Source organism: Lissotriton vulgaris, chromosome 11 (assembly GCF_964263255.1).
Source record: "Lissotriton vulgaris chromosome 11, aLisVul1.2, whole genome shotgun sequence".
Classification (NCBI taxonomy): domain Eukaryota; kingdom Metazoa; phylum Chordata; class Amphibia; order Caudata; family Salamandridae; genus Lissotriton; species Lissotriton vulgaris.
Window position 1 is genome coordinate 221,775,992 of NC_141699.1, and position 27,052 is coordinate 221,803,043.

A 27,052-nucleotide genomic window follows, 5' to 3' on the forward strand; every position below is an offset into this window, starting at 1 on the left:
AATTATACACAGTGACACAACTAGAATATTGTCAAAGACAAACAAGCACAAAGAATTTCCTTCATTTTAGGAACAAGAATATCCATTAGAGTAGACTATATATCAGAGAGAGAACAGCTATTTCCACACCCATGCTTGAAATTACTACTTCTATTTTTTTCAGCAAGGGCAAAACCTTTCAATCGAAGCTAAATACACTTCTCACCTCTTCACATGATACTTTTCCATTTCCACCACATTAATTTGTAGATAGTGTAATCAGTTTCTCAGTCTGTAGGTTCATATCATGATTTCAGGAATTTGGTTAAAAAATATGTTTTCACAGGACAGATGTCGAATCGTTTGTTGAGCTGTGCACTATTGCTGCTCAAATGTCAGTTATACTTGGCTTGCCAATGAACAGGCTCCTTTAAAAAATGAAGTATGCAGAATGAAATATGTTTTCTTCTTCTTGAGTGCTTAAGGATGTTCCCTGGTGTAAAGACATCATGTGCCAAGGATTTATTTTTAGACCAGGCTATGATTAATCACCCACAATGTTTTAAAAACAACACGCTAAACAATGGTTTTCCATGTATACTTCATGCTATTTGGGTCAAGTCCATGCTGCAGCTTTCTAAAAGAGTTTAGTTGTCTTTGTGTGTTTGTTTTCTTCCTCTGGGAACTTCGTCTAATTTTCTTGACATCTTCAGTTGGGATTCCATGTCACACAGGGCACAGATGGTGTCAGTGACACTGCAGGAATGTAAAGCAAAGAGCACTGTTGTGTGTTACCACAATGTGGAGATATTTCTCAAGCGGTATGCTAGTCATTACTGCAACAGTTTCACAAATTGGGTTCCTAATGAACAACAGAAATCTGCAGCGCTGATGGAAGGATAGTACATTGGCTTCCATTCCTGCTCGACCCTCAGCAAAGAGCTCTGGCTAGGGAATTGGAGTGTTGGACTGCGTCCGAGAGGGAACATAGTGCCTTATTTTGGGTTTGACAGATGGCCTTCTTGGTCACGACGTGGCAGATATTCTGTCCACCATATTACAAGTACCATAGCCCGTAATTGTAATTATATGTATATAGCGTCTACTACCCTTGACGAGGTGTTGAAGCAAGGCATTTGAAATCTCATTGAGAGGGCGTCTGCCACGTTTGTGATGAGTATCCGCCCGTCAAACTCTCAATAAAGCCCATAGTCTTGATGCACGCTGTCTCTGAGCTCTGACAAGACCCCAGCAACCGGATCTGCTCATCTAGCCTGATTTATATAAGGAATCCTTGGCTTATCCTTGGTTTGTTCCAAGGCAGGTGTTGTCATGATGGAAAAGTTGTGTAGTAAGGGTGCAACCAGGGCCGGACTGGCCGTTGCGGGCACCGGGCAACAACCACACAGTTCATATAAGAACAAAAGGATCAAACAAACATAAAATGAAAAGAGTAATAAAACAAGTTAAAAAAAATCAATGGATGTTTAAAAATATAACATATAATCTACAAGAACAATAGAGCAAAATGAAAGCTAACTGATTTAGAAACCAAATTCATTTGAAGTATAGTGTTGTATTTTATTAGCATTATGTATAGTTATCAATATCAGTGACGGAAAACAAAAGTTCACAGAAAGTGCTTTTTGGAAGGCAAGTAGCACACTACTTCATTCAACGTGACTGGTTGAAAAAGTGTGGATTTCTAGTGTGATGTATGTAGGGAGAGTTTTGCTGGCATGCTTAAGGGATGCTCTTATCGTTTTGCAGGAAGAAGTAGCCGTACTGCCTATGTCAGTGTGAAAATGGAAGGAAATTAAAATCCCGGTGGGGTTGGTTGTAGCCACAGGGTAATCAGGAGGATATAAAGGAGGGATACCTTCACCTTTGAACTCATCAGGCAGAGAAGGGTATAGTCACCCTATTTATTGGATGGTTTTATGGCCACTTTCATTATATTGAGCATTCAGTCATTTTGCATAATAGTGGGTTCATTCAACCAGGCTGTGGGTGCATATGGTCACATTTCACCTCTGGGCAAGTTGGTAAAATGTAATGTTTGAGGCTAAACAGCTGATGAACAGTTGATTGGGAAGCTTCGGAGCAGGCAGGCTTTTCAAAGGGTAAGAGGATGGATGGAAAAGGGAATATGCTGTGAGAAAATCCTTAGACTGGGGCACTGCTCCCTCAAACTGCTAAAGTACCCGCATGACCTCCTCTAGTCACAAGACACAGAATATTGCATCCCTCTCCACAGCAAAAAAAAGCCATATCCATTGCCACCAGACTGTAGCAGTAGTGAATTCAAATATTGCGCTCATTAGACAAATGCGATGTTAAAAAAGCACCCCTCTTTCGTTTTTTTTGTATACTTGGATTGTGACCAGATGTTCAGTCATCATCACCGCATTGGATACAACATGGAACACACAACATAGGACTGCCACGCCTAACAACCACTGATGGTGACTGATCACAAATTCCACTGATCACAGATGTCCACCCACAAAGCAGCAACCCTCTAGCAGACTTTGCTCAGCATTGTTGCAGCTGCTGGTGATGGGTTCCCCGGTTCAGGACAATAAATGGTAATTCTCCGGTCTGGCTGCAACTCCCTGAGTTTCATTCTGAAGCAAGCCATTCTTTCTATTGCAGAATCTCACTCCCTGCATGTTACAGTGACTCCATAGACTGATGTGATACATGCATCCTACCACAACTCTGGAGACTTGGGAATGAGTAACGGCCTTAGCAGCGATTTGATCAGCCTTTTTTAGGTCTCACTGAGCCAGCGCCCATGCGCTGCCCTCGAGACTTTTAGTAAGGGGGCTTTAGAAAATGCTGTCATGAGCCTAGAGCTTGAGTGCATGTGCGCGGGTGCGTGCCTCACAGCCCCATCTGGCTTTCAAACCTTACACGCACAGTGGCTTTCACTTTTGCCGGCACGCGTGCATGCGCACCACTCACGCTTCTCACCCTCCCCACCACATATCGCGGCCAATGCTTGTTTTTAGAACGTACCTCATGCTCGCGCGCACCACTCGCGCTTCTCCCCCTCCCCCCTACCACATATCGCAGTCAATGCTTGTTTTTAGAACACGCTTCCTGCTCTCAACCCTTACATGCGCAGTGGCTTTCACTTTTACCGCTGCGCGTGCGCACCACTCGTGCTCCCCCCTCCTCCCCACCACATATCGCGGCCAATGCTTGTTTATCTTTGTATCTAGTCTTCTGAGTCTCTCTCTGTCTAGCCATCACCTACAAAGGCAAAAAAAGTTTGTGAAAGTGTACATCCTTTAAAAGCGATTGTACATTTTTAATTTTTTTTTTACTTTTAGAGGAAATAAAATCGCGAATTCCAATTCATAAAATCACAATTACTTCAGTCGGGCCGACTATACTTTCGATAATTATAGTTCTTGCAGAAAATTTTAACACTGTAGTTTTTCACCATACTTATGAGCCTGCACAAATCCTTTTGAAATGGTCAACTTTTAGGCTGTGCAACATACGGTGTCAGAAATAACCAGCCTTCTTCTAATGAGTAATATTATAGTCCATGCGTCTTAATGATTTTTTTTCTATCTGTTAGTTATTGTCCACATATTAAAACTATGGGTAAACCATTTAATTTTAAAGTTGTCCTATAAAATGTGCTTAGCCTTGCCTTAAACACACATGGAGTGCTGGAAGTTCTGCAGGCTGCATGTAGCTGTGCCACCGATCCCTTCCCCTCAACTCTATGGGTGACCACCTCCCACCCCCTCTGACTCTGCATTTGTAGGCCCCCTTGATGTTTTGGGTTGCTTCATCTGCTGTCCGCAAGGCCCTGCTGGAATGTGGTGCACATCTCCCAGGGTAATGGATGCTGGCGGTATTATTGTCCTCACAACGGATGTCTCCTGTCTGACCTGCTGTTGTCTTGCTGTCTTCCTTTTAAACAGTATCTACGAGATGCTCTTTTGCAATCTCACTATCACCCCTCTGCCTAGGTTTACAAACTGCCCCCGTCTTTTAAATGTCTCTTTTGGAAGGTGTTTTTAAAGCTGCTCTTCAGTCTTCCTCACTAACGTCCTCTTCTTTGATTTCTTCCCTCAGACCCTCCTATAAATGCTTCTCCCGCCCATCTGCTCCTTTCCAGGTGCATCTCTTCTTCGTCTCCCCTCCCCTCAATCCCTGACAGAAACTCCTCACGTGACTCTCTGAACCTCGCTTAGTGCACTACTGCTTCTTTCTCTCTTCCGCATCACCCCCGTGCCGCCCCCCGGTCTCCTGGCTCCCCATCTACACCTTTTATTTCTATAATCCTTATTCGCCTTTCGTCTCCCCTTCGCCCTCTCACACCAGTCTCTTCACACCCCACACTGTCCAGTCAGCCGGCTGCTCTTCGTTCTCTCCCTCTCCCTTCTTCATGGCCCTCCCCAGAGCTCTCACGCTCATGTATTCACTCACACCTCCCCCTGTTCCCACGCCCTCTTTTTCTGAACTATTTCTTGCCCTCCCTCTGGATTCCTCAATCTCCGCATTGCACCCCCAGACCCCCCTGCGTTCACCTCATCTGCTTGCCCCCTCCCTGTTTCCTATTCCCTGGAATCATACTGCTCTATACACTGTTCTTTAGCAATTTATTTATTAAGCATCTGGCTCTGAGCTGTTGGCCCCCTATGAATAAAAGCAGACAGTAATTATCCAAGTGTGGTGGGGCATCGACGGGGGACGGTGGGGGGCCATGGGGGGTAAGGAGCAAATGCTAGAAGGCGACGCTAGGGGTTTGTATTGCGCATGGGCTTTGTCTCTTCAAGTGGCCAGTTGCCATTGTCCAGCTTTCTTTGCAGGCCGTGTCCTTTGACATGTACTGTTACAAGCAGGGGGCAAGTTTTCATGTTTTTGTTACTCATTTACCCTTTCCTATATATTATTTTATCTCCCTTTCACACTTCCTCTGTCACCCTTTCTCTTCTTCTTTATCTGCTCCTCTATTTATCTCTTTCCACTCTTCCTCTCACGATTTCATCTTGTCTCTTTGTTGCTTTTTTTTATCTTTGTATCTAGTCTTCTTATTGCTGCACCTTGTCAAACAACTTTCGATCTCACAATGAAGAGCAGCAAATTTTTATGCAATTAATTTAACTACACAGTATTTTCTATTCTATACCACTGTACCTAAGGAGGAGGAGCTGTAGTGTAGTTCCTATATTCCCAATAGGCTCTGCACATTGGAATAACATAAACAGCAGTATAGACGTAGGACTGAGGTCATCTAGGTCTCTACTGACTATATTAGACTTAATTAGTTTTGCCAGCTAGCTCAGAGGTCACTAGAAACTTTCTCGAATGTTCAGGAAAGGGTTAACCATCCTGATTTAGACAAGAACGGATTAGTTTCTGACAACCGCATAAACATGAGTGTATCTCTAGAGTTGTGTGAAAACAATAGACAGCTATTTCACTCAGTCAATTGTGCATGCTTAATTTCACCAGAGTGCAGAGAAACAGAGAGACGGGCGTTTTCAATAAAAGGTGTTGTTTTATTGAGCAGCCTTTTTTCTCATGCAAGAGAAATGAATTGCCACAATTGCAATACTTATCATAAAGTAAAATGCGTACATTAAAAGTAGTATTATGAAATAATACTGTAAAAGCATTGATATGGTTTCTTAGCCAAATGATACTTTAAAATGGATAAAATATATACATACATAAAAACATTGACTAACAAACTCAACTGGTGCTTCTAAGATACGCCTACGCCAGTGTACCTGACCTAAGCCTAATAAGTGGGAAGGAGTAAGTAAGTTGCAGTTTTAAGTTAAGTTAGGTTTTTGCCAAGTATAGGAATCAAGAATTCTCTTTAAGGTTGTAATCAGATCCGTACCTTGGTTACAGAATGAAGGAGGTTTTGTATCTCGCTTCTCAGGACTCGATCTCCCAGCAACCCGCGAGGGTGACTTGGGAACACCGGAGCTGGATTTTCTCGGCTGGAGAAAAAGACAGCGTCTCTCTCAGTGCGTCGAAGGAAGGGGCGTTTTCCTTTGGCTCTGGCAACAGCTGGGCTCTCTGGCAAGTAGAACGTCGCTCTGCTCCCCACCACCGTGTGTTTGCTTAAGGCAACGTTGGTATATTTATACCTGAAAGGTGGCGCGTTTGACGTAAGTTTGGACATAAGACGTCACTAAGAACTAACAGTTCTTTCTGGACTCCAGGAGTTCTTGTGCAAATGAAAACAAAAGCTGGGGGAATTCCCGGGCTGCTGGAGGCTTGGTTTGTTTAACGAACGCGTTATGCTTTCTAGGAGTCTATGGCAGTAGCCTTGCCGTGTTTTGGGCTGCATGGGCTATTACTAAATATGGATATGATTCTTATGCCTTTATATTTGTTATAACCACATAAGGGCATGAATCGGGAATATCGAATTAGGGTCCTAGATAGAAATACAACACCCACTCCACGTATTAATGTCCATCATTACTAAAAATAAGCAATATTAAACATGTGATGCATGTGTGTTTTCCAACCCACCCCAAAATACATAATTGCATTTGAAATGGTGTATGGTTTATACATGAACAATGAGTATTGGTACTGTACGTTTTTTCCAAGCAAGGTTATCATTCAGTTAAATGCATATATATCACCTGAATGAATTGTGAAAATTACAAATGAAAATTACACATGAAATGGCTCTGTATACAGAAGAGAAGGTCGAGACCATTTCATCACATATTTATACCATAATGTACATGTGCTAGAGGCTGAGGTAATATATTGTCTCTAATGTCTCTAAAAATAGAATCTCTGTTCTCTAAGAATAGTTCTACTTTAAGCAAAGTACCATGTGCCGGAAAAAATTGTAAATATTTTTAATTTGAATGAAAAATAATTTCGCTTTCAGGGGAAAAAATAGTTTCAAATGTTTTCAGTTGCTTTGTTTAACAGAACTGAAGGCCAAATTCAGAGTTCAGGGAACCCTGTGTGCTTGTTGTTTTTTAAAAAGTCATTCTCGTTGCTCAGGGGAGAACATCATATCAGACAGGCTTGCAAAAAAAATTGGTCTACAACATCAGGTGAAAGTTCAACCAAGTTTGAAAACACTGCAACTGTGCAGTTCTGTGCGTGATTGCTATCATCGATGTTTGGATCAGCAATGCTCACAGAAGATTGTACCTGTTTGGTGCTGCTTTCCTCTCGTACTTCACCGCAACCTAATCGTAATGGTGAAGTCTCAACGAATGCCGTCATCAGAATAGGTAGCCGCTGGGGACAACACGTTGCATGAGTCGTTACCGGACCTAGCAAAGTATCGATATCCATTGGTACTGCTGATGGTAGTGTAAGACAGAAGTCCAACATGCATTCTTCTCCGCATAGCAGACATCGAAGCACAGGTAAGATGCAATCTTGCCAAATTGGTCTGAATGAAAGAAACCAAGTTGCACTCAGATCTCTTAGCCGGGCTAATCCGAGGACTTTAGTGATTATGTCCCGGTAGCGTATTGCTAGGATCGTTTCTTCCATTGTTGCTGGAGTCTTGTCTGTGGCTTGGCTTGCCATATCAGAGCAGAAGGAACAAAAATAAAATTCCTGCTACGAGTCCCAAAAATAAAGGTAGGCCGCCAAAGACAGAATGGACAAAATTCGGGAAGATGCCCAGAACTGTTTCAAACGGTGTTAACAGTCCCGAAAAAATTGTCTTAAATACATGTGCGATGCCACTGGTATCAGACATGTTAAAAATTTACTTAACATTTCTATGAAATGCACGGGCAATTTGTTGATAAAAGGGTATGTATCTCTGCCATTGTCCTTGCAACTTGCAGATCATACGTTTCTTTGGACGAGGTCAGCGGCACAGTAGTCTGTAAAAGAATAGACTTGATTCTGCTTAAAGTATCAATTCGAATTGAAGAGATATTCACATAAGGCCATATTGCCGCCTCCATGTCTGGATTGCTGTTTGGATACAATACTTGCATACAGCAAACGACCCTGGAAGTAACGGTTACGAGATAGCATTCTCCTGGCACCATTCCACAACAGCTGTGGTCATTTATTAAAACGTAGCTACCGTTGGAAAGTTGTCTGAAGAACGGTTCTATCTGTGTTGCAGGAGTGCCTTACAGGTGACATGAAAGGTTATTACCTTGACACAGAAGTGTACCGCTTAGTGATTTTTTACAATTATTGCAACTAAGGAATACCTCCTTTGTCCCTTCACTATAACATTTGTGTGTGTAAGGTAAATCCCAGGTTGATTTGATGTATTCTTTACCCAACCTTTCATACTGGCCTGTTCCCATGATGCACTGGGCCAGGGACAGACTGATTTGCATATAGCCAGGTTCTGAACTGGGATGGTGCAGTGAGATAAATAACGGTGATGGATCAAGCCCTGATCTTTGGACTGGGTAAGAGTGGTCTGCTTAATTCAGACACTCTGTTCATCACCACCCCCTTTTGTGAATCGTTTCTGGCCACTATAGGTGTGGCAGGGTATACTCAGACATGAGTCCCTTTCTCACTGCACCATCAGGATTCAAGCAAGCCGGGCCGACGACGGCTGAAAAATGCCAGAAACCTGTCCCCGGTAACTTGTCTCCTTTCTGGTGAAGAATTGGCTTGGTAGTTTAGTCTGCCCTGTTCCCATGATGCACTGGGCCAGGGACAGACTGATTTGCATATAGCCAGGTTCTGAACTGGGATGGTGCAGTGAGATAAATAACGGTGATGGATCAAGCCCTGATCTTTGGACTGGGTAAGAGTGGTCTGCTTAATTCAGACACTCTGTTCATCACCACCCCCTTTTCTGAATCGGTATATATTCTTGGCAATATTTAAACTGGAAAGTTGTTATCGGAATTGTAATTGTTCCATGTATTATCCATTCAATGACAGGTCTCTCTGACATTGTCTTTGGTAATCTCTCAAGTTTTTCAATGCTCAGAATCGTATAGTCTGCTCCTTTTTGTGCTTTGTTTATCAGTAAGGTTAAAGATAGAAAATAATGACGTTATGTTGATTAGACGCCATGGCACGTAGCCTGAACGTAGGTTTTGCAACTTCCAGCCTAACTGTACAATAGAACGCAATTGGGACTGACCATGTTGTAACATTAGCAAGTCTTGCTCTATTATATCAAAGGCAGAAGATACAATGCTGTCCAGTGAATATATTCTGGAAGACAGAGTCGTTAACCCATTGTCCACTACAGAAAGTGATTTTTCCAAATTTATACGATCAATTTCTCGTATTTTTTCTGCTGTTTTAATTTACATTACTTTCCAAGCTTCGTTGTATGCAGCGTATATACCGGCCGCTATGAAACGTTTTTGACGCTGCTTGCGAGGTCCCAGTATATAATCTCGCAAGTCAGCACCTTCTTTAAGTAAAGTCAAGTGTTGCTTAATTTCAGCCAGTGTGGATTTCTGTAGCCACTCAAGGCATAGTTTCCCTACACTGTACGTTGTAACTATCCCTGCATGTTGTCTCCGGGAACATCTTGGGTCTGGCCTGGTCAGCTTGAACCCCTGTCTTTTGTTCAGGAATCTATCTTGACAGTTATTTGTGTCTGTGGGCCAGATCAACCATTTTTTCCAATGAGGATTTGTTCTGTTTTGGTGAAAAATATGGGATAGGTCTATTTCCACATCCGTAGTACTATTACTAGCAGGTATGGGCTTTGGATTAGACGTTTTTTTAAAGCCTTTTATCTTAGCTAAACCAAGACAAATAGTTTGTTGAATGGTATCATTCAGGAATATTATTTGTTCTGGGATCATGTAGGCTCTAAATAATGATTCTAGACTTTGTACCTGCCAGTCTTTTGTTCCCCAGATGGTTTTTGTTTCAATGTTATTTTTCCAAAATTCAAAACCAAATGTAGACATTTTGTCATAAAATTTTTCAGAATAAATCACTTTAGTATTTGTCAACATTGTTTTCATTCCTGTTTTATTTAACATTTTAAAATAAAACGTTTCTGGATCACTGTTGTTAAACCCTGAGAAGTATTGAAATTTCTCAAAAAATGTCTTCGAACTTCCTTTTGGTGGAGTTGGAAAATGTTCCTATTGATTATAAGCAAAAACATTTCTAGGTTGTGCAGATTTATGCAAATAGTGATGACCATAGTGATTGTAACAGTATAATTATTCATAATTTGACGAACCCTGTAAATAATCATGTTCTGTAAATTTAGCTGACATTACTAAATCTGACATCATATTATTAATATTTTCAAAGTCCCAATCATCAGAAAAAGAACTTGGTATCACAAAGTCACTTAAGGAAACCTTAAACTGGTGTGGATACTTCAAGAGCTCAATCGGGCCATAAATTTCATAGTCAGTTCTGTCCCATGCTATACCCCCAGGTATTGGATTGGCTGTGATGTTCACTGATGATAGTTCTCTTTTCTCAATGTGAGAGGATCTGTGAGACTTTAGGACCAAGTTAATGTTCTGACTTGCTTTGTCCATTGTACTATATTTTCCATCAATGAATTTACCCAAGTATAAAACCATGATGAGCCAAAAGCAGGAGGAAAAGTACACCTAACACAGTCCAAAATTCAATCCATGGTGAAATCAGATATGTTTCTTTTAGTTGGTGAAAAAGCTTGGTTATTTTTTCTTTTGAAAGTTTTTGTTGCTGGCTTGTCTCCATGTTCGCTTGGATCATCGGAAAAGTCATCAAAGTTGATAAAATAGCCAGATGCAGTTCTGTCAATTGGTGGGATTGCTTCCGGATTTCCATTGATCTTTGCATTTTCTTTTGTTACATTTGTACAGTCTGAGGCTACATCGTTGTAGATTGGTGTATCATCAGGAATTGTTGCAATTTTGGTTTCAAGAAGCACAAGTTCCATGGCTTTGTTGCATAGTCCTTTTTTATTTACTGCAGGTTTATCGAATGTGATTAGTCTCTCAGTTTGAACCTCTTGGATTGTAGCAAAGTTTGTTTTTTCTGCTATTTCTTGGTAATCCACTGGGCCTGCTATTTATTATCGGCCACATGTTTGTGGTTTCACCAGGTCGATGGAAACAATTCTGTTTTCCTTTTTACCAGCAAGTGGCGGTAGTACTACAGATCTTGTTCCGCTGACAGCTAAGACAGGTACTGCTTTTCTGTAAGAAGGCCCAAATTCCTTCTTCACTGCGATCTTTTCTCTGACCAGATCCCCAATCTTTGGAATCCAGACAGGTCTTGCTGGGACAGGTGGTTCTTCAGTGGTTGTTGGCTTAAACTTTATGTTACTTAGACTTTTTCTTGTTTCATTCAAGTCCTGTAAAACAGCCAAACGATCTTTGATATCAAAAGTGTTTTCTTCTACCACCGAAGTTTGACGATACAGATCCTGGATAATCAACTCCAAACAAAAGTTCAGACTGATACCTCCTAGAGATTTTCTTGGCATGTTATTAACACTACGTTGGACACTTATTAGATGTTTGACCCACCCATCACCCGAACCTAATACCCTCGCTGTTATAGATTACTTTCTGTCACGGTTTTTTTCTTTCCACTAACGCATTTCCCTCAGGATGGAAGGGAGAAGAGTACCGCAATGCAATGCCCATGCTGGTCATGGCCTCTTTGTAAGCTCGAGAGCTAAACGCAGGACCCTGGTCAGAATGTAGCATGCCAATTGCGTATGTGCCGATAAAGACGCGCAAATCTTTTATAACAGTTCTGGCGTCAGCCGAGCGCTGGGGACACATTTTTAAGTGAATTCAGTCTTTATAATTATGGGGACGCATTTCTCCGGCTGGATTTCTGCGTATAGATCGGCTGATGCTTTCTAATAAAGGTGTCCTGGCAATAGTCTGGTCCGGTTCACAACTGCAATCTCTGTTGCAGTCTGGACAATCCATTGCAAATTTGTAAATTTGCAAACTCATCCTCGGCCACCAGTATTCTGATTGTAATTCTATTAGAGATTTCAAGATCTCTTGGTGCCTCGGACCCAGTCCCATGTGTGCGTCTTCAATCAGGAAAACTCTCCGGTTCGTGTTTGGAATTGCTCTATCCCCCACTCCAGGGATTTAAGCAAAAGGAACGGAGTTTGCATCAATTATGTATGTATTACTGAGTGGATAGTTGAGAGTTAATGCTGCATAATCGCCTTTTAATGACGCTTTTACCGCCAGCATTGTTTCTCCATCTATGTGTTTTTTTGGAACGCTTTTTTGTGGCTACGGAAGCCGGTTGAACCGCTGCCGCTGTGGCTCTGTCAGCCAATGAATTTCCTGCAACGTGAACGCCATCACGTTGATGACTCAGTGTATGTATCACGTGAGTCTTTTGTAGTTCTTTCTGCAAAAGAACTACTTGTTCCCAAAGCGTTTTATGCTTTATTGTGGCACCTGTGTCATCTTTGTAACCGTTTTTGCTCCATGTCTGCATGCCACTATTGTATGACGACGCAGTAATGCGAATCGCACACTATTAGTGTGGGGAATTCGCGATCGGCATTTTCAAGCGCCATCTTTAAAGATCTTATTTCAGCTCGCTGAGCTGAGCAGTTTCTGAGTGATTCAGTTTTGGTAATCATCGGTTTGAATTGACCAGAGCGCCAGCGACCTTTAACAATCGCGCACGCTGCATAGTAGGATTTTTTCTCTACATCGTAATGGTGTGCAAATCTGTCCATATAGATTACACAGGTATATTGATCGAGAGGCAGAATTTCGATTGGCAAAGGATATTCTTGTTCGTATTCTAGATCATCTAGTTTTTTCATTTTCGGGTCAAAATAGTATTTCATGTCTTCTGCAGCAAGAGAATTTTCCCATTGTATCCATTTTGGATCTAATGCCACTGCATTCAGATTGCGTGGACTTGTTAATGCCTCAAGAGCTGATTCTGCTGTATAAACAGTTATTCTCTTGCCTTGGGCTAGGGCTCTTTCTCTTGCTACAGCAGTTTGAACCGCTGTCAGAATTTTTTCTGTAGAACTGAATTTCATTTCAGCTTGAGTGTACAAATGTGATTTGTAAGCTATAGGTACCGTTTTTCCCTCATTAGAGGTCAGGTATGTGAATCCGCATGTTCCTGGGATGACTCGGATTACAAGGTTGCGTTCGTTTGCGCGTGTTTGCAGTTTTGTTTCAGTTAACATGTCTGTCTGTAATGATCTCAAAATTTCTGTGTGTTTTTGAGTCCAATGTATTGGTTTGAAATCAGGTTTTATTAATTCATAGAGAGGTTTAACCATCTCTGCATAATTTAGAATGTATGTTCTACCGAAATTCAGGAAGCCTAGTATTGATTGTAAATTTTTCAGCGTTTTTGGTGCTTGGAGTACTGCACACTTCTATAGGAAGTTGTCTGCCAGGCTTTAGTCTTCACTTGATAATTCATATCCTAAAAAAGGACTGTTAGATGGGCAATTCTTGACTTTTTAAAGTTGAATTTGTAACCCTCTGATGTAAACACAAGAATTATGGTGTTCACTCTTTTTAAGTGAGTCTCCAGGTCATCATCTGTAAGATAGATGTCATCGACATATGATAATGCCTCATCATCATATATTTGTAGTAATTCTGTTACTCTTGCTGAGAATAATCCTGGGCTATTCTTGAATCCCTGTGGGGGTCGGCAAAATTGTTTTTGCGACCCCATTATTGAGAAAGCAGTCAAATACCTGCTTTCAGGTGCAATGTTTTGACAGAAGAATCCATTAGAGATATCTAATGTCGTTATATATTTTTTGTGCACAATGTTGTTCATTAGTGCTGCACTGTGAGAGTTTTGTACTTCAGAAGTTTTGCAGCAGGAGTTTAAATGTCTGTAGTCCAAAACTAGGCGATATGAATCGTCTGGCTTGGAGACAGGAAACAAAGGATTGCTCATTTGTGAGGTGCATGTTTCAATCACCCCTTGATATTCAAGTTGATCTAAGATCTCCCTGACTTGCTTTTTAGCTTCTTGTTTAACTGGGTACTGCCTTTGTGCAGTAGGTTGATTTTTTAACTGGATTTTGTGGTGAGGTGAGTCCTCATCCCATCCTACATGATTTTTGTATAATGCAGGGGCTTGGGCCACTGGCCATTTACTTGCGAATGGGTATTTTTTATTAATTGGAATATGATTTGAGAAGGCAGGCATAATCATTTCTTCGCCATGAGGGCATTCCTTGACAAACTCTGGTGGCCAGTCTTTTTAAGCTAACAGGATGTCATAGCCTTTAGAAAGATTCTCCCAAAAGACACCTTTTATTTTCCTAGTTTTATCTCCCTCTATACGCAATGTTATTTCATATAGTTTATGGGGCACGCTAACTCGTGTGTCTGCAGTTTCCACCTGAATGTATTCATTCGTGTCCACTGTCTCCAGAAGATTCATCAGAATCTTGCGAGCTTGGTCACTTCTGCTGCGCTGTCTAGCATTGTCTGGGCCCACTCTCCGTTTTTCAGTTGTGTCCTCAGAATCCTCGGCATGTTTAATTTTAATACTTGCTACCTTCTTTCTGGGAAATTGTGATTTTTTACTTTGATGAGCAGGTTCTTTGTCTTTGGACTTGACGTTCTCTTCCTTGTGTTCTGACCGTCCTCTTCTTTCCGATTTCTGTGAGGAAGTCTGAAAAGAGCGAGAGGGACGCGTATCAATATCTTGATATCTATCAGCTTTTCTCAATTTATCCCTGTCTCTAAGACTGTATCTTTTCTCAGAGGGTTCCCTTTGTGGTGACTTGCCTCCTCGGCCAGGAGATCTTTCTTTCCGTTGAGGAGACCTTCCTCTGGACTAGAATCGTTTTTCCTTGGGAGTAGATTGTTTATTACCATCCCAACTCTTTTTTAGAGTATTTAGATTATTTTTAATAAATGTTTTTTCAGGATTTTCAGTTAATTGGGGTTTTATTGGTTTCCCACCCAAACTATCTCTTCCTAGCTCTTCATAGGATTTTTCTATGATTCTGGCAAGTTCAAATGGTTGGTCTGTTATATCTGTCTCCTTCAATTTCTGGAGGTACTTTATATCGTCCATTGCCAATTGAACTAATTCTCTATATGCCTTTGTTAATTCTTTTAGTTTAACCAGAAGTTCTTTGCTCGACATTGTTTCAATGCCTGGGTGTGTTGTGTAGCTGGCTAGAACCGGCCACGTGGCTCCTGGTCTACCTAGTGGACCGTGTCTGGTGATGTGATTTTGATGTTTTAGGGCGCCATTAAACTAGAGCAGGTGCTCTTGGTAAGTTAGTGGGATTTCAACGTCCTCGAAAGGCGTGTATATATCCGGAGGTTCCTCTATTTTGTAATAGTGGAAATCTTTTGTCACAGCGTGTGCTGCTGGAAAATGTATCCATGAATAGAATACCTCGGTCTGCCGAAACTCATGTGCCTCTATCACGAATATGACCGTACCACCTCTTGGTGATAGTCCATTTTCTATAAGTTTAAGAGTTATAGTTCTTCTTATATTGACCGGAATGATTATAGCACCCGGGTCATTTTCTTGGATGGTTGTGTCATCCGCTAAGAGTCGAGCTGTTAATGCTTCTCTATCTCTTTCTTCTTCACTTTCCCCCATTTTACTGAAAGAAAGTTTTTGTTGCAGATCAAGTTTCAAGGAAACAAAGATTATGTGCCCAATATTTTGGAACACTGTATCCTTCAACGTTGACTAAACCAAAAACTAATACATAGGATTCTCATCCTACTAAGTTCCGGCGGATATTAACCTTTCATCCACTCCAGACGTCTATTGGAGTTTTTACGGGAGAAAGGGGTCTGTGTGAAAAGCACGACTGAGTTACTCTAGTGTCTTGCGTTAGATTATCGCCTTACCAAACGTGGGCACCATGTAGTGTAGTTCCTATATTCCCAATAGGCTCTGCGCATTAGAATAACATAAACAGCAGTATAGACGTAGGACTGAGGCCATCTATGTCTCTACTGACTATGTTAGACTTAATTAGTTTTGCCAGCTAGCTCAGAGGTCACTAGAAACTTTCTCGAATGTTCAGGAAAGGGTTAACCGTCCTGATTTAGACAAGAAGGGATTTGTTTCTGACAACCGCATAAACATGACAACTTTGCTCCCTCAGAATAAAGAGTGTATCTCTAGAGTCGTGTGAAAACAATAGACAGCTATTTCACTCAGTCAATCGTGCATGCTTAATTTCACCAGAGTGCAGAGAAACAGAGAGACGGGCGTTTTCAATAAAAGGTGTTGTTTTATTGAGCAGTCTTCTTTCTTATGCAAGAGAAATGAATTGCCACAATTGCAATACTTATCATAAAGTAAAGTGCGTACAGCAAAAGTAGTATTATGAAATAATACTGTAAAAGCATTGATATGGGTTCTTAGCCATGTTGATACTTTAAAATGGATAAAATATATACATACATAAAAACATTGACTAACAAACTCAACTGGTGCTTCTAAGATACGCCTACCCCGGTGTACCTGACCTAAGCCTAATACGTGGGAAGGAGTAAGTAAGTTGCAGTTATAAGTTAAGTTAGGTTTTTGCCAAGTATCGGAATCAAGAATTCTCTCTAAGGTTTTAATCAGCTCCGTACCTTGGTTATAGAATGAAGGAGGTCTTGTATCTCGCTTCTCAGGACTCGATCTCCCAGCAACCCGCGAGGGTGACTTGGGAACACCGGAGCTGGATTTTCTCGGCTGAAGAAAAAGACAGCGTCTCTCTCAGTGCATCGAAGGGAGGGGCGTTTTCCTTTGGCTCTGGCAACATCCGGGCTCTCGGGCAAGTAGAACGTCGCTTTGCTCCCCACCACCGTGTGTTTGCTTAACCCCTTCCATGCTGGTGACGAACCCCAGCCGTCATGCACTACGGTGCTCGTGTGCTGATGACGGCTGGGGTTCGTCATGACCCGCCCCTGTTCGTTTGTTTACCGCACGGGGGCGGAATCGGGCCAGCAGGGAAGGGGTTAAGGCAACATTAGTATATTTATACCTGAAAGGTGGCGCGTTTGACGTAAGGTTGGACATAAGACGTCAATAAGAACTAACAGTTCTTTCTGGACTCCAGGAGTTTTTGTGCAAATCAAAACAAAAGCTGGGGGAATTCCAGGGCTGCTGGAGGCTTGGTTTGTTTAAAGAACGCGTTGTGCTTTCTAGGAGTCTATGGCAGTAGCCTTGCCGTGTTTTGGACTGCATGGGCTATTACTAAATATGGATATGATTCTTATGCCTTTATAAGGAAACTATTTGTTATAACCACATAAGGGCATGAATCGGGAATATCGAATTAGGGTCCTAGATAGAAATACAACAGAGCAAAATGGCTTGTAGAATCTGTCACCACGCTTTTTAAGTTAGTGGGATCAATCAGGATGGATAATATTGGAAGTTGAAATTAAGCTGTGCCTAGAGCACTGTCAGCATGGCGACCACCCATAAATATTATGCACACCTTGAGCAAGGCAAGGCAGCGTATATTGTGGTAGTGGCAGCTTCAAAATGTTAACCTACCTAGGACAGGAAAGTACTGCTACCAGGCTGGGTTCCTTAAGTAGCCTTAGCAGCATTCCACTACCCTTGCACCAGTTACTAGCAATTATTATTTTATAAAGTTAATGTGACAAGTTTGATCGTTGCATACTGTAAATAAAATTATCTGTGTTGGTATTCCAAAAAGATGCATCTAGACATAACACCAGGTAAATATGTACAATTGTAATATGTCACCAGGAGTTATGATGACGTCAGACACTGGTCTTGACTGATCGTGCAAAACATGGAACACCAAGACATAAAACACTCAAGGCATGATGCTCGCAATGCTTAAATACAAAGGTGCGTAAACCCATACGAGGGCTTACTTAACCCCTTCCGTGCGGGGCATATTTTCCGCCTGTGCTGACTCCGCCTTGCGCGGGCGCAGTCATGACGGAACAGTTCCGTCATCAGCACAGCTCAACCGATGCTGATGACGGAACCGTTCTGTCATCAGCATGGAAGGGGTTAATGAAAGATGAAATAAAATACATTTAAGACATTTGGAGCTTATTTTTTATTTTATTTTTTAATACATTTTAGCTGTGCACTGGCAGCAGTTGGCATGACTCTGCAATGGGCATGGTAACTAAAGGTGAATTTCCATTTGGATCACCTAGGAGTTTATTTTTCTACTGTAATCATAATTCCAATGGGCCTACTGCCTGGGATTACCAGGCCCATCAGAATTAACAGGTCACTCTTAATGACCACCCTAGTGTGAAAGGCAGTCTTCCTGTACGTCAGCCATCTGTAGATGAAGCACAACCTGTTTGATGGCCCTCCTTAAACAACATATGCCAACCCCTCCATATTCCAACAAGCATTTGCAATGCAATAGGTCTTGCATTACTGAATGTTTGAGCTATTGGTGTTGCATTATTATTATCAATGCCAATAGCTCAAACTTTAATAATGCAAGACCTATTGCATTGCAAATGCTTGTTCGACTTTCCTTCTGGTCAATCTGCTAGGTCAAACCACTGGTAGCCTATTCGGCTGGTGATGACCTTGAAGTGTGTGTACCCTGCAAGTGTAAATATTTCAAATGAGATTTCTTAATCTTCTGTTCTTCCTTCTTTGTGGATTATCTCACAGTTTGCTAGAGAGATTTTCCTCCTGTGCTGCAGATCCATGATTTCCATTGTTCATGACGAGCTCAGCTCGTCATGAGCACAGGAGCACTGTACTGCATGACGAGCTGAGCTCGTTATGAGCATGGAAGGGGTTAATCACTGAGTTTTTCTAAGCACACTAACGGTCTTGAATCCAATGTTTCACAGTTTGTCTTTGGAAGCGCTATAGTTGGATTAATGTCAGTTTCAATGTTATGCTTTCTTAAGGCAGTGTTTAGAACAACTACAAACGTATTATATCAATTTTCTTCATCAAGACTGGTCTTTAAATAACCTTTCTCTTCAGACAATCTAGTTGGGCTGCATGAAAAGACATACCGGATTTTATTAGATAGGGTTGCCCTTTGAATGTTTATCATGAGCTGTCCCCAATGTGGGTCTGCCATAGTTTGTTTCCCTTGCTTGGGTCTGCAATGCATTGCGGACACGTGCAGGGAAAATAAACACCAGGAGGACTTCCTGAAAATAGGACCTCAGCATACATTAGAAGCGATGGTCCTGTGGCAGATGGGCCACCATCTTTGATTGATTATTGACAGAACTGAAGGAGACTGCCACAGCTGTCAGTCAGGAATGCTCCTGCTCTATGGAGTGGGAAGCTGCGAGTTTATCACTGACAAATTGTGGATGAGGTCCTGAGTTTCTTCATTGAATTCAGAACCGAGATACCGCTGCAGACAATGACATGGCGTGCAATCATTCATCACAGCAGTTTATATGCCAGACATCTATTACAAGAAATCGGCTTTCAGTGCTTTCTTACCGCTTGCTGAAAATATTGGAAAATAATATTTGAAAAGGAAATTAAATGCGGAGGGAGATCCGCTCTAATGGATAAATTGGTGACATTGAAACATGTATACCAAGGAACGGTTCACAAGCAAACATAATAAATAGGACCCGCAGCTCTATCACCTTGCATGGCTTACATGTACATGGCTTACCTGCTTACATCTTTCTGGTAGAAAAAGTTTCCATTATATGCCAGGAATTGTCTGCTACTCACAGTATTCAAGTCATAATCCTGCAAATTTTTTGAGGTTCTGTTTATTCACCTTGGCGAATGCCTTTTCACCAATGTGATTTTTTTAGCATTGTACAATTGTGTGGGTGAAATTATATTATTTCCTCCTATGGTAAACATACTTTTTGCTGTGCAGAGCAACCACTTCTAGTATTCCTCTGCGGAGTTTCTGGTGTTTCAGTCCCCTCCCCACCATGGAATACACGTACTTCTGCCCTTGGTGTGAGTAAATCTCTAACCTCTTCTTGTTGCTGCCTGGAGCAAGGGCTGGCTTTATTAATTGTAAAATAACCTCACAGGTGAAAATAAGGGTTCAGCAACTTTATTTTCGCCGGGATGTACAGCCGCGCAGACGAGGATACATGTGACCTGAATAGTAAGATGATTACTCGTGACAAGGATGTTGAGAGGAGAAAATGTTTCCACGAGAAAATAATGTTTTTTTCAGAGAACCGTATGTGCACTTTCAGCTATGTTTAAACACTGTAATAAAATGGTCGGATCTGGATGAAAGCTGCATTCGTCAGCTGTTACAGCCGCAGTGCCCCCATGGAAGGCAAGATATAGATGCTTTCGGGGCATTGGTACCTACCTGCACGGCCATTTTGCGATAGCTTTATTCTGCATCAGCGATTTGCAGCGTCTGTACGTGGAGTCATGTTTTTTTAATAGCTACAGGAACATCTGCGCATGTGTGTGCAGTGAACAATAGAACAGATTGCTCGCAGCTTGCATAAATTCCAATCAGAGGCGCCAGTTTTGGGATAGTTGATCAAGGACTTCAACAAAGAAACGTAGACAAATAGAGAGGGTGGAATGCCCGTGTGCCTTCTTTGCTGCAATTGAAGGTCGAGTGAGAAAGGTTGTGTAGGTGCCTTCGCATTTGAAAAAGGCAAGGCTCAATGTATTTACAAAGGCGTGATACATGTAAATATGACATTTTGTAATGACGTTCTATTTTAAACCATCTAAAACATATTTGATAATTGTGTGCGCGCTATTTTCCCTTCTGTTTGCTATACTTTATTTAAATCCTGCACACTGTTCTTTTTCTTTTTTGCATTTTTGGTAAGGTTTCAAAGATAAAGTGAATGCTATGGGTCCAAAGTTTAATAGGTTACAATGGTAGCAAAAGAAAATGTTTGATCATGATAAGTAGCTGCAGACTTTAATTGGTGGGGGGTGGGGGGGAGGGGGGTTGGGGGTGAATAACTAGTGCAGGTGCCCAAACATTTTCTTGTGACTCTGCCCCTTGCTGTTCCCAAAGCCAGGTTGCTGAATACTAAGGTTGTGTACTCTTGATTCTACCTCAAGCCACTTTATTCCACCACCCAATAGTTTCTCTCTGTTTTTTTCAACTCTATCAGGTTGTGTTCATTCTTGCATTGTTAGGTCTCGCCAAAGACAGCTTACGCGCTGTCTGTTGCAAGACACTATTAGCTTCCAATAGGCTTAAAACCTGCCCATTGTCTGGCTTGCTCTCATCTTATTCATAAGCACATATGGGTTTTTCTTCCAACTCTAATTTTAGTTCTTTTCCTGGTGCATGGAATCATCAGTTCCCTTCCACTGCTTGCTTTGTTAGATGTTAGTTTTTTTCTTTTCGTTTATGCATTCTGCAAGTGTGCATGTTTGCTTTCACTGTCTCCCCCTTTTTTGTGTCTCCTGTTCCTCTCTTATCCTTGTGTACTTTCCCCCCACTCTCCCCACATTGCCTTTTTGCCCTTATGGTTTCTCCCCCCCCCCCTACTTTTTTTGTTTAATTCTTTTACCATGAGGCCCACAATCAGAAATGCTGTGCTACATGGCTAAAAACACAGACAAAGTCAATAGGTCTTTGTGGGACTTGGCCCTTTTAGGCTAAAGTTCCCTAAACGTTTTGCTTTTCCCCTAGACCTTTTTTCTGACATGTGTTGCCAACTTAGACGTTTTGGACACTTTGCCACTGCTAAACAATGTCAAAGTGCAAGTGCTCCCTTTATACAGTGTAATGGTAATTGGTTGTCCATAATTGGTATGTTGTATTAGTAGTGAAGTAAAATGCACTGTGTGTGCCAGGGCTAGTAATGCAAATGCTACTTGTGGGCCTGCAGCACTTATTGTGTCATCCACTCAAGTAGCCTTGAAAAGGGAACTCAGGCCTGCCATTGCAGGGCCTACACACAGTTTCCTAAACTGCCATGTTGTTCTGGTAACTGCACGCGCTTACCAGACTCTGCCCTTCCCTTTCCATACACATCAGGCACCCCTATGGTAGGTCAAGGGTACCTCCTGGGCAGAGTGCAGTGCTTGTGAAAGGTAGGTCATGGAATAAGGTATGTACTATGTCCTGACAGTGAAATAATCTCCATTCTTTTTTTTACTGTGGAAAGGCCATCTTGACCATAGCATAGAATGGAAAGGCTGTGTAATATGCTTTCCAGCCTATCTTCCTAAAGGCTTAAGATAGAAAGGTGAGGTTTAGTATGCCTGAACTCACCCTGCAATAGAACATCTTTTTATGAAGATGGTTTTTGCATTATGTGTTTGTAAGCCACTCTTTCAGAAGTGGCTGGGTTTTTGTGTTTAAAACATTTCTGTGTGTCTTTGCCTGGTTCTGGATTGACTGGCTGGATTTAAAAGAGATAGAATTTGGGTAATGTCTTGACCGAGGGGAGGAGGTGAGACAGCACAGGCTGACCTGCATCTGGAGTGTAGGGGGAGGAGAAGCCCCTAAAGGTGAAGAGGCCTGGGCTGGTGCTATAAAACAATTGTCCTATCTCCTTCTGAGTGATTGAGAATCCAGACCCCCAGTAATCAAAGGAAGAAGGTGTCACTGGTAGGGAGGCACCCAGAACTGGTTTGAGCAGGGGTTAGTGCCCCCTGTAACACAAAGACTTCAAAGTCATTGAGGGGTATAACTATGAGAGCTGAAGCCCCTGAACTTTGGATAATGGCTTGATCCAGATGGAGACTGGAGCTACTTCGTGGTTCAAGAGGAACTTTCCCAAAGAAAAAACAACTGAATAGACTGAAGGGAAGGACGGTCCCTTGCTGTGTGTCTCGGTGCTGGTCTGCAGTTTGCTGCTTTAACCATGGAAACGCTGTAGGGACTTTGTTGTGTGCTGTGTCCCCCTGCTTGAAAGGACTTTGCTGTGCTATGTCCTGAAGTAACTGATCCTCAAGGGACATAGTTTATCCACAAATTAGTTGTCAGCATCATTTATTGTGTTGTATGAATGGTTTTATTGTGAGTTCTCTGATGTTGTCCTCACGTTTCCAAGGGGTAGAGGTAGCAAGGCTGCGGGGGTTCCATTTTCAAGCCTCCAGATATCTCGGCATCAAAACCCACAAGCTACTCCGCAAAAGTTTAGTTTTTCACAGGGTTTGGCCTACATGGCTCCATATTTAATCCAAGTCATTTTAAGTTAGATTTGAGCTTGACAATTTGTTAACACTCAGTTTTCATGGAGTGCTAAGAGTCTGTTCAGTGTATCATTTGCTTACTTTTGCACCAAATAATGAGCTGGTAAATTATACATCTGGCTAAGAGCAATAGTGATGTGTTTAGATGACAAGATTCAACTTCACCAACTTCCTGTAGGTGTTATTTTAATACTTCACAATTTTTACAAAATTGGCAAAGGTTTTAAAAAAAATGATTGATGAATCAAGCAATAAACTAGGATTTGTGGAAGAAAAATCTAGTTTAGTTTTGTGGGTAACTGCCAATAAAAAAATATATTGATTGTGGGAAAAGGCTCATGAAAACATTTAGGGCCTTATTACTGGTTTGGCAGTCTGACCGCCCAAAAACTTCATCCGCGACTGCCAGTAGACCACAGTGCAGGCGGTCTTTTGACCGCCATATTTACAAGTTGCCCACACTGCTAGCAATGTGGCTGCGGAGATCTTGCAGCGATAGTGAGTACTGTTTCCACATATACTGATGCCTTTGTGTGCTTTCTACTGCATATATGTTGGAAGCACACATATGCATGATACATGTGGAATAATGCCATCTACATATTGCCGGAGTCCCGCCTATATGTGGGCAGTCCTGGCAATGTGAATATAATACGAAAAGGACTCACCTGTAGATCATCGCAGAAAGGGTCGTATTCCTCAGGGGGAAGATCCTGCTGTGAAGGTGGTACCTTGGAGAAAGATCTATGTCAAAATCTGCCTGAAAAACAAGAAAGGGGTTAGCAGAAACCCCAAATCCTTTGTTACTGTTGACTTGAAGCTGGTGCTCAGACTGCTGCGGTCAGCTCTTGGAAATGCCAGCTCGTAGTACAGACTGCAGTGCAAGAACCCTGTACAGCTCTATGGCAGCTGCCATTCCTCAACCGTGAGGCGGCAGTCAGCGCTCTACTGGTGGCCTCTTTGGTTCAGCAACAGTCTTCGCAAAGCCAATCTGCACAACTTGTAATATGGCAGTCCGACCGTCAAGTTCTCCACAGTCATACCACCACCTCCACCAGTGGGGTGGTCCACGAATCACCAAACATATATTAAGGCCCTAAGTGTGTAGGAATTATTGCCTGCATGGGATGTTGTGCATAGATGCTAAATTTCAAGAAATCAATGTTTGACATTTTTGAAAACAGCTTTCAAAATTATATTTTTGTGCATCACTAGGGATAAACTAAAATTGCAGTTTCACTCATGTATATATATATATTTTTACATACAATAAAAAAAATTACAGAAATTAAAGAGGTGCTTAGTTTAAAAAATCACCATCTGCAGTTTTATCTCTTAAGGGCAGTTCTTCTGACCAGGTGGAGCTTCCAAGCAGATTCACTCATAAACACCCTAATATCCTCACCATGCTTGGATGCTTTGTTTTCCTGTCCGAATCTCGACTGACTGTACAGGGTGCAAATAGGTGGCATTAAGATTCACTCTACAGCTTGAAATCAACTAATAACTGTTGGTCAGAAATGAACAGAACCAACTTAACATGGTACCAGCAACACTCATATCGTGGGGTTGGATGTTCAGATTTACTCAATTGTCGATCATGTCAAAAGCGAGTGAGCCAATAAAACAAGAAGTCAGGTGCCTGCCACATCCCTTAGGCAATAAACATAATCGAGTCCCTGCACGGTGACTGATTTAGTGCTGAACATATATAAGGTCCCTAACAAGTTTGCTTGGTGCTTTCTGAAGTTGTTTAGTTTGTAGGCACAGCAATCAATAGTCTACAAAATTGTAGCCATTGGTTGTATAGTGTTTTTTCCCCAACAGTGGCATTGTATGGCACAATGAACTGATTAAGGAAATAAACACTGACGTCACAAGCATTGATAAATGTAAGCAGAACACCTGTCAATGAGTAGCAGTTTATAATTTGATGCACAGTGTGTCTTTAAGGCTTACATGTTCAAAACAGTGGTCCTCCTTAGAAACAGAAGTGAAACTCTTTTATTTTTGCCTTAATGGCCAAAAGGACGTCAGGTCCATGAGCTTCCACTCATAAACCATCAACCCTGCCCTTCACACCTCTTTGCTTCCGTTGTCCTTCCCCAATCCAGCGTGTGTTGTGAATTGGGCACTAGGGGGTAGATTTACAAGCTCTTTGCGTCACTTTTGCGTCACTTTTCCCCCCATGTTAAAAATGACGCAAAAGTGGCGCAAGGGCCTTGTAAATCTGACCCTAGATGTTTACATTGTTTACAGGCATAAATAAAAATGCAATGACGTTATCAATGTCCTGATTTATTAAAACCTTTCGGTGGAGTAGAATTATTGATACATTCAAAATGTTCCACGCAGAAAATGCTCTTGTGGGGAAACTGAATAGAGTTTCCATCTAGTTACTGTGTTTAACTGTCCTTCTATGGACTAAAAAGAGACTCTAGAACAGGGAAAATTATATCAGTAACAACGGAAGAAAACCCAGTTTTGTGCAGAAAAGGCAACCGCATTCATTTAGTGTAGGTCAAATACAAGTTTTTATTTCACATTGAGTCCACAGGCAACACATCTATTCCAAATGTTCTGCCTCTGATAAAACCTTCCACCCTTAAGACCTTTACTAAAAAATATAGGAAAAAGACAAGTAAAATTAGAATCTAGTTAACAGAATCTGAAGTTCACCCTTCGTAATCACTGTCTCAGAAATCGTTGATTGCATTTGATGTTCTTCCACGGTCAAAGCGCCACAAGGTTACATTTCGAGAGTGAATTTAAAAGTTCAGAGTTTATGTCTCGAAAGTATTTTAGAATTATTCTGCATAAAGCACTTCACCACTATTAAACCCATGCAATCAGATTACCTGCTCCTTATTAAAAAGTTACCCAGACCGAGTGGTTTGATGTCAGATATTAAATTGAATTCCTTGCAGATTTTGACTGCAATTTAATTAACTTTTCAATTTATTATGTATCTTGCTCACGTCGTGGGACTGAATATGTTTGAATACATATGTATATATATTACCCACAAACACCTACAGAGAGCCCCCCAACACACACCCACACAGAGCCCCCCCACACACTGCGAGCCCCCCCACATACTGCGAGCCCCCCACACACTGCGAGCCTTCTCCACACACTGCGAGCCTTCTCCACACACTGCGAGCCTCCCCCACACACTGAGAGCCCCCCCACACACTGAGAGCCCCCCCACACACACTGAGAGCCCTCCCCACACACTGAGAGCCCCCCACACACTGAGAGCGCCCTTATCGTAACGGACCTTCATGCTCTCACTAAATCTAGAGTTGACAGTCCACAGGGGCGTCCCCAAACCGAAAGTTGCATTGGTAAAGACTCGAGATCGGTATTATGTAACTAGTTCACCCTTCTATCGGGCTACCTGCCGGACATCTGACTTTCCATAGATGTATTAAGAGTGTTTTCTGATCCTTAACAGCAAAATACTGCTAGTTTTGCCATGTCTGGTTGTCCGTAAGTTGACACCTAAACAAGTCCCTTGAACACTCCTAGCTAGAACTCCCCAAAAGTCTGTCACTTTGCAGCACACTCCCAGACAATGCTCCCCATTGTCCCAGCATGTGCAGAGACATGTTAATGAACATCACTGCTCCTTCACTACCCTCTTTCCCATTTGACAGCTCAATCACACTGGTAATCATGGCTTTCACACCCTTGCCAGCAAGCACTTACTTCTTTGCCAATAGCTGCCCCCACAGTATTGCCTGCCAACCTCCTGTTCCTACAAGCATCCTTGCCTGCGTGACTAGTATGGTTCCTTCGTCTCGCCTGTCCATGCACATGGCTGTCATTTAATGAAACACTTTGACCCTGGCCACAGACACACCCCTCAGCCCCTTGTCCTCTTCCATTTCAACTGCCCCAGGCACGACTGTCAGCAGCCTAAGAACCCCGGCTCACACGGAGTGCTTATTTTACATCCAGCAGCAGACTGTCCCACCCCTCAGCTGAGCATTTACGGCCACCTCGCCTTCCAGGAGTCCACTCACCTGGTTGTCCATAGCTGGGT

At 42.1% G+C, this 27,052-nt stretch overlaps 1 protein-coding gene across 2 annotated transcripts in view; it reads left to right on the plus strand.

Moving 5' to 3' along the window:
• Nucleotides 1–27,052, plus strand: part of GRK3 (G protein-coupled receptor kinase 3) — a 1,062,914-nt gene that overhangs the window by 254,297 nt on the left and 781,565 nt on the right. The gene's annotated exons all lie outside the window — the stretch shown is intronic.